General features: G+C 54.0%; 1 long non-coding RNA gene across 1 annotated transcript; it reads left to right on the top strand.

Annotated features, from left to right (window-relative positions):
• Window positions 1-4265: 4265 nt before the first annotated feature.
• On the top strand, window positions 4266-8281 carry LOC141275935 (uncharacterized). Its single transcript, XR_012324638.1, has 3 exons — window positions 4266-4296; window positions 4600-4634; window positions 8203-8281. It is a non-coding gene; the product is annotated as an uncharacterized lncRNA (long non-coding RNA).
• The last annotated feature ends 290 nt before the right edge of the window (window positions 8282-8571 follow it).

The raw sequence follows: 8571 nt of genomic DNA on the forward strand, positions 1-8571 counted from the left end.
GGTACCTCTCCTCCTCTCTCTGGACCAAAGGGCTTGGACTAACGTAGAGTCTTCCAAAGTGTGGGTCAGGTCCACCCAGTGGGATGGGGGATGAGGTCAGGGAGGACGCAGACCTGGCCACAGACCACAGAACCTCAGCTCGTTTCAGGAAAGCTACTCCTTTTTGATTCTTGCTCCTGACTAAGTCAAGGAGAAGGAGAAAAGCCCATTTTGAGGCTGGAATGTCTTTAACGCCTCTCTGATGCTTGCTAATTCCCTTCATAGCAAAGAGAGAGGCTACCTAGCAAGCAAAAGTTATCTAAGCTAGAACTGCTTTGTTTTCATTGAATTAATTCTTGTATTTACCTTCTGTTTTTGGAAAGCCAAAACAGTACAAATAGTTTCTTTTGTTAAAGTTTGGTAAAAGTGAGTTAATTTAAGCAGATGAGGTAAGAAGATACAGCAAAAGTCATGGAGGCGGTACTAATGACCAGGCTTTAGGGACATCCTGTCTGGGGCATCTCTGACTCTTCAGTTCTGACATCAGCCATTTTTCTAGGAAACTTAGAGTTTAGGTACATGCAGTATGCAGGATCATGGACCAGGGATCGAAACCGCGCCCCCTGCAGTGGAAGAGCACAGTCTTAACCACTGGACCACCAGGGAAGTCCCCTGTTCATCTTTTTTACTTTTTATTTTATTTATTTATTTATCTATCTATCTGTTTGGCTGTGTCGGGTCTCGGTTGCAGCACGCGGGACCTTTCGTTGCAGTGTGCAGGCTCTTCATTGCAGTGCGCAGGTTTCTCTCTAGTTGTGGTACACGGGCTCCAGATCACAGGCTCAGTAGTTGTGGCGCACGGCATGTGGGATCTTAGTTCCCTGACCAGGGATTGAACCCGCGTTCCCCTCACTGGAAGGCGGATTCTCAACCACTGGACCACCAGGGAAGTCCCCATCTTTCTTAAAAAGGGGGAGAATGGGACTTTCCTGCAGGTCCAGTGGTTAAGACTCCATACCCCCAATGCAGGGGGCACAGGTTCAATTCCTGATCAGGGAATTAAGATCCCGCATGACGTGTGTGCGGCCAAAAAAAAATTAAAAATATAAAAAGGAGAAGGTAGGAATTTCACTGGGCATTTCACAATGGAATTAACTCTATTTACCGAGGAATTTCCCTCAGCACACTTCAATGCCAGCTGCAACACTCTGACCATGCCCTCCGTGAAGGTGGGGATGAGGAAGGTAGCCAATCCTGAGCCATTGTCAATGTCCTTCTCATGATTCTGGGGGTGGTCTAAGGAGGGAACTGTCTTTCTGTGTGTCCCATCTACCTGGCTGATTCCTACTCCCCTGCTGGGGAGCCCTTTCTCAATCCCCCAGTATCCCCCAACCTGAGTCAGGGCCTCCTGTGGGACTCCAGCTTCCTTAGCATCCCAGGCACCCTAAGTCATCATTGCCTGTGTGTGTGCCTACTGTCCCATGGGGGGGAGACAGTGCCTACGTTGTTTCTACATTCCAGCGCCCAGCACAAGGTCTGGAAAAGCAGATGCTCAATAAAGCTTTGCTGAGTTGAAGAGCATGGTGCTGACATTTTTTTTTTTTTTTTAGTGTGCATGGTGCTGACATTAGTTCCAATCTCTCTGGGACCTTTCATGGGATTACTTTTCCTCTCTTGAGTCTCCTGAAGGGAGAGCTGCCCGTGAAGAGTAGTGAGAGGCAGGGGAAAGGTCAAGATCTAACATCAGATAGATGTGCGTTGAAATCCTGCTTTGCTGTTCAACTGATTTAGCTGAACCAGCGTATTGTTAAAGGGGATCCTAATCCCTACCACAGAGGAAGATCGGGCATGATGAATACAGGAAACAATGTGAGAAGAGCAACATCCACGGGTCAGGGACACACTTGCTTATTAAAACATGGAAGTGTTAGAACTGTAGAAAGTGCAGAAAGCCCAGACATTTGGAGGAACTCATTCTGCCCAAGGGACTGAAGCAGGGAAAGCTCTCTACTTGAGGGGACTTTTGAGTTGGGCTTTGAAGGATGAATACGAGTCCCCCATAAACAGAGGAAATTGAGATGAAAAGGCAAAGTGTCACATAGGGAGAGCACTCCCAGCCTCTACATGGAACAACAGCAAGAAGAATTTTAGTTAAGAAGAAGAAAGGACTTCTCACTCCAGAGCTTGGGGACAATTCTAGTCCAGATTTGACTAAAGGTGTAAAGTGGCCCAAGAAGGGTCAAGGGCCCCTTCATCATAAGTCAAAGGCCAACTTGTCCATCCCCCTATGGCTAAGCCACCCAATTACTTTGTCCCTAAACCTGCTTCCTTTGTGCTAGAAGGGAGTCCCTCCTTAAGTGAGGAGGGGAAGAAGAAGGAGGCTCCCCTCTGATTCCTGGGTTTATAGCCAACAGTCTGGGCCCAGGGCCAAGCAGCCCCCTTCCCTCCCTCTCCAAGAGCCTGATCCCCACACTGCCTAGCTCCTTCATTTCTCCCTGCAGCCTTGATCCAGGGCAGTGATACCAAATTGGAAAATAAGCCCCCTCTCCTGGGCCAGAGAGGGACAGAAGGAGGCAGGGCCCATTTTCTAGGTCAGAACGCCTTGTCCTTGCCCTTCCTCCCCCAACCCATGTTTTTCAAAACTAGACCTTGGGGAGAGAGGGAGAGGGGAGAGTGTGGATGCTTTTGTGTGTGTGACTGAGTGTGTATGTCTGTGTGAAGAGAGGGAGAGGGAGGGAGAGAGAACAGAGCCTGGGAGTGTGTGTGTGGCTGTGTGACTGCGTGACTACGTGCAAGAGAGACAGGGGTGTGTGTGTGTGTGTGTGTGTGTGTCACTCCAGCAGCAGGCTGTACCTTAAAGGCACAGACCCTGCCTCTGCCCTGCTCCACTCCACCTCCACCCCAGCCAGAAACACCTCCCACCACCATCAGCCGGGAACCAGAGCCAGCCAGTCCCTAGTGACTCCTTCGGAGAGGAGGGAAGCAAGCCCCGCTCCCTGGCTGAGGCTTCGAGAGCTCAGACACAGGTCCTCCAGGAGGAAGAGGAGAGGGGCTTTATCCCCAAGGAAAGGAGGGCCTCCCAGAGCACGGGGCGCTGGTGTGGGCAGGAGGCCCAGCTCTGGGCCAAGACTGCCTGCTTAAGGGTCCCAGCTCTTCACTTACTAAGGGCGGGGTGGGTAGAAGGAGGCCACAACCTCCACACTCTCTCACAGGCCGGGGACTCGGAACAGAACTGTGCAGCGGTCCCGGATGGAGACCATGGCATATGGGTGGTGGCAGGACACCCTCGAGGGCAGGCGAGAAGGCCCCCTCTCAGGTCAGGCAGCCTTCCTGCCATCTTGGCGGCTGGAGTGTGCAGAACCAAGAGCAGGGGTGTTTGTTTTCTTCCCACAGCAACCTGCCCCTCCCCCCATGCTCACACAGGGTTTTGGCTCCAAGGCAGGAGGTGATGGGTGGAGCATTGAGAGGCTAAGACCCGGTTTCTGCCTTGGCCTCCGACTGCCTGCCTGACCCTGGACAGGTCCCCTACCCTCTCTGGGCAGCCGCTGCCTGCTCTGTGTAATGCAGACATTGGGTTCAGAGAATCTACCAGCTCTTCTGACTCTGACATTCCCTGGTTCTGGGTCCTATGATGGGCATCATGCGATGAGAACATGTCTCCATTGGAAGAGGATCAGAAATTACCCAGCCCTGAATCCTCCTGGCCCTATCCCAGAACCACAAAAAAGTAGGGTGCGCTTAAGTGCCCATGAAAGTTTCCTGGTCCACCTCCTCCATTTCACAGGGGAGGAAACTGAGTCTGGGAGGTGGAGGATGAAGGTAATGATTTGCCCGAGATGTACAGGGACTGGGAGCCCGAGCCAGGACTGGAGCCCTGGTCCCCTGGTCAAAGGGGGTTCCTCCAGCTACTCCGCTGAGCCCGAGTCGCCAAAGAGGCAGCAGGAGCCGGGAGGTCGGGAGGTCCGGAGGAGGAGGAACAGCTGGGGGTGCCGCCCAGCCGCCCCGGCCCCGCGGGCCCCTTCCGGCCCCTCCCCCAGCCTGCGCACCGTCCTGCCACCTGCTCCCCCGCCCAACGGGAGGGGCTGCCGCCCCCCCCCCCCCGTCCCCATGGCAACACGCGCCCCGGGGCCGGCCGCCCTGGCCTCCTTGCCGTGGCGCAGCGCATCTGGCCCCAAGCCTTCCCCAGCTGGGTCGCCTGAGGCCTCGGCCGCCGGGGGATCCTCACAACACCCCAGGGGCCGGAGACCAGGGCTGGAGCGACAGCACTCATACTACCCATGCCAGCACCTGGGCTGGCTGCTGGGTTCATCCTGATGGGTCAGAAGCCACCCTACCCTGCAGGACCTCACGTTCCAGAGAGAACCCTCCCCAAAATATCCACCCAGTGTGGCAGGAGAGACAGCCACGGGATTAGAGGACGGCTTTCTGGAGCCAGCCACCCTGGGCTCAGATCCCCCAGTAGTGTGACCCTAAGCAACTTACTGAACCTTTTCCCCATCTGAAAAATGGAGGTGATCATAGAACCTGCCTCAGAGGGTGGTGTTGAGGGTTAACTGGTTCAATGAAGAAAAATACATGGAGTTAGCACTCAATAACTATCAGCTGTTGTTATTACTGCAGGTGGCAAGCGCAGCAAGAGAGAGCTGGAGCCCAGGGTAAGGGACCTAACCCAGCCTGGGATGGGGGCTTGGCTTTTAGTCTTAAGGGCACTAAGACAGGAGCCACTGAGGAGTCTGAACAGAGGCATGACGTGTCCCTTGTTTTCTTAGACATCACTCTGGCTGCCATACATTCAATGGCTTGGAGGGGCCAGTGGTCCTTTTGAGAGATGGTGAGGCCTGAACAAGGGGAGATGCAAGGTCAATGGAAGGTGGGGACCGATTCATGGCTGTTACGGAAGTAGACATGGCAGGATGGTGACCTGTGGACCGATGTGGCTAGACAGGGCAGAGTTAAGGATGGCCATGGACACTCAGGCAGTTGCTTTGGGCACTGGGAGGGCAGCAGGGCCAGAAGAGGGGCAGGTCTGGGGTTGGGGAGAAAGATGATGGGCTGTGAGTGTGGAACAAGGGCGCAGGAGGTACTGCCCAGCTTGAGAACATTTGACTTGGGAGCCAAGACACCTGGGCTGGAGAGACCAGCGTAGGAGACACCAGTGCCTGGATGGTAACAAAGAGGCAGCAGGGGGTAAGGACCCTCACCAGGCCACATCCTCTTGCACAGAGAAGAGGACTTTCGCTTCATGATTGAATTCTAAGCTTTGTTTCCCTGGGACCAAGTAGAATCTGACCAAAAGAAATTCAGAATTTTGACCCAAATTCTATGTGTGCCATTATCTCTTTCTGAGGTTGTGGGGTTTGGGAGGGGCAAGAGAGTCCAAGGAGATAGCATGTTGTGCTGAGCTGTCCCAGCTCTGTCGTATAGCAGCTGTGAGGTCTTAGGCAAGTCTCCTTGCCAGCTGGGTTTCCTCCTAGCTACCTCCCTTGCAGGGTTATTGTGAGAATTAAACAGGTTTCTGGACATAAAGCTCCCAGCGTGGCCTCTGGCCATCCTTGTTAAACATGCAAATTCCAGGAACTTCTCTAAGACCCAGGAATATGAATTTCCATGGGGGAGGGGGTGTTGGGTCTGGGAATCGGCAGGCAAAACTGGCCCATCATTGGATCAAAGCTTCTACCTACCACCCCGGGACTTCCTTGGCAATGGTCCCTCCATAGGGCAGTCCACCCCTAACACTTGCGGCCTGAGACAAGAGCTCAAATGGCAGGCCACCTGCCAGGTTCCTCCTCCTCTCCCTACCTGCTTCCTCCCTTCTGCAAGAGTCCTTGTGTTCAGACCTGGGGACTCAGCCCCATGTCCAAGCTCGCAGGGGCACCTCCCCTCCACCCCCACAAACAGGTTCCTTGTCCACCCCTCAGGCCTAGGGTTGCATACACCTGCAGCACGGTCCGCTGGGAGGACAGACCCAGGTCCTGGGAGTGGGCTCAGGATGTTTCGGGCAGGGAATTCCAGATCCCAGGTGGGCATGTCCCCTTGGCCCCAAGTACACCTCACCTTGCAGGGAGGAGTGGGGCTGGAGGAAGGCAGAGGGGAGCCCTATATAACGGAGTTCAGAGCAGAGGCCCAGCTGCCCAGGTCTGTGGGCTCCCCTACCTCAGTTTCTATCAACCTTTCCCACCAAGGCCCCTGGCCAGCCCAGTGGTTCCCAACAGCCAGATCATGGAGGCTACAGTCATTTGTCCATCTGCCTGCTCCCTGCCCAGCTGAGGTCACCTCAGACTTTGCTTCCGGCCTCTGCTGACCCTGAGAAGTATGGGGTTCTGAGGCCTCCCACATAGCTACCTTGTGGGCCATCTCAGCCTATACATGACCAGTCCCTGGCTTGTCATGGGAGGTTCTATTATTGTTCTCCTTTATTAAAATAATTTTTTTTAAAATTTTTATTTATTTGGCTGCGTCGGGCTTTAGTTGTGGCACAAGGGATCTTCGTTGTGGCCTGTGGGATCTTTTCAAGTTGCGGTGTGTGGGCTCTTCGTTGCAGTGTGCACACTTCTCTAGTTGTGGCACATGGGCTCTAAAGCGCACAGGGTCAGTAGTTACGGTGCGTGGGCTTAGTTGCCCCGCAGCATGTGGGATCTTAGTTCCCCAACCAGGGATCAAACCCTTGTCCCTGGCATTGGAAGGTGGATGCTTAACCACTGGATCACCAGGGAAGTCCCTGTTCTCCTTTAAAAATGAGGAAACAGAGGATCAGAGAAGGCAAAGGAGCAACTAGTATTATAGAGCACCTACTGAATGCCAAGCGTGAGGTAGGTGTTTTAAAGACATGACCACCCAATGCCCCTGTCAGAATTATCCCCGGTTTACAGGAGAGGACACTGTGGCTCGGGAAAGAGAGGTAACCAGCCCAGGGTCACCCAGTTGGTAGGAGGCAGAGTGAGAATTCAGACTCAAACTGGTCAGACCCCCGAGCCCAGACCCAGGGATACATAGTAGGCCTTCAGTAAGTCTTGCCACGAGGAGCTAAGGTTGACTGGAAACCTGGGCCTGCAGGCTCCTGTGAGGGCCACGGAATGTGAGGAATGTCCACCCCCAGGTCCAGGCCCTGGGCAAAGTGACCTCTGGGGAGATAAAGTCGAATTCCAGTACTCAGGAGACCAGCAGAGGCAGAGCTGGGAGAGCTGGGGTGGTACTGCCAGGGACCAGGGCCAGCTGCAGCCGGGCACTGGCCCCCTGAGCCAGTAGTTCCAACTGGGGCATGTGATGGGGGACACTGCCACGCCCCTGCCCCTGCTGTGGCCTCAGTTGGAATCTCCTTTCTCCTACTTTGCCAATGACACCTCAGTCACTGTGCCTCTAACCGTGTCCCCAACTGTCACCTAAGCATTTCTACTTGGAGGGCCCTGGGGAATCTAAGCCACAGACTCACCGTGCTCCTTGACTTCTTCCCACCATCCTCCCTGGGAATGCCACCTCCCTGCCCCAACTTGGTTGCTCAGATGTCAGGGTGCTAGCCTTGCCTCTCCCTTCTCCTCCTCACTCCATCCAAACTCAATCTCCTAACGTCTCTACCCTCTCCTTACTGACTCTGGCCTCCAGTCTCAGACCCTCCAACCCATCTCCCTGTGGCAGTCAGTGCAGACCTGCCAGATATAGAAAATAAAAATATAGGACTCTCAGTGAACTTAGAGTTTCAGATAAACAATGAATAATGTTTTTAGTATAAGTATGTCGCACATATGGCATGGGACCTATTTATACTAGAAACAAACTATTTGTTGCTTATCTGAAATTCTGCAATTTACCAGGCATCTTGTATTTTACCTGCCAACCCTAAGCCAGTGTGTACTTCACCACTTAAAACTCTCCAGTTGTGTCCTGGGGGCAGAGAATGGAGAAAACTCCCACGTTTGGAGCATTTTTTCCGCACTGGTCCTTCTCTGCCAACCTTCAGCTACCTTTCAATTTTCAGAAGTCACCTCCTCCAGGAAGCCTTCCAAAGAGTTGTAGACTGGGTTAGGGGCTGCTCTGTGCAATTAGAGGCCCCCATACTTCCCTTATCAGAGCCCTAAGTGCACTGCTGTCTCCCATCAGTAAGAGGTCCATGAGACCAGCACCTTGTCCTTTTGTTCACGGTGTTCCCCAGCCTCTAGCACCATGTGTGGCCCCAAGAATAACTGCTGTGGAACCCTGGCTAAGCCCACTGCCTTCTCTGGGCCTCAGTCTCTCTAGCCAGATGAGACAAGTTCCCCTAAAACGGCCTGTGAGGCTCCTCCCAGCTCTGATGCCTGCCCATTTCGGCCACCCTGCACTTTGACCCTGGAGATCATGGGCAGGGGTGGCGTAGGGGGCAACTCTGGACTCAGCTGGGAAGACCTGAAGACCAGCCCCATCTCTGCCTGTTTGCCGCCTCAGGCAAGTTCCCCACCCTCTCTCAGCCTGACTTTTCTCCTCTGCCAGGCTCTATGGAGGAGGGGTGGGGGGGGCGTGGAGATCACGCCGCCTGCCTGTAGGGTTGTTAGGAGGTTGAAGTCAGAGAGGTCAGAGAGGTAAGGCCTGCAGCACAGAGCCAAAGCCGGCACTTTGGAGGCC

Source organism: Tursiops truncatus, chromosome 1 (genome assembly GCF_011762595.2).
Source record: "Tursiops truncatus isolate mTurTru1 chromosome 1, mTurTru1.mat.Y, whole genome shotgun sequence".
Classification (NCBI taxonomy): Eukaryota; Metazoa; Chordata; class Mammalia; order Artiodactyla; family Delphinidae; genus Tursiops; species Tursiops truncatus.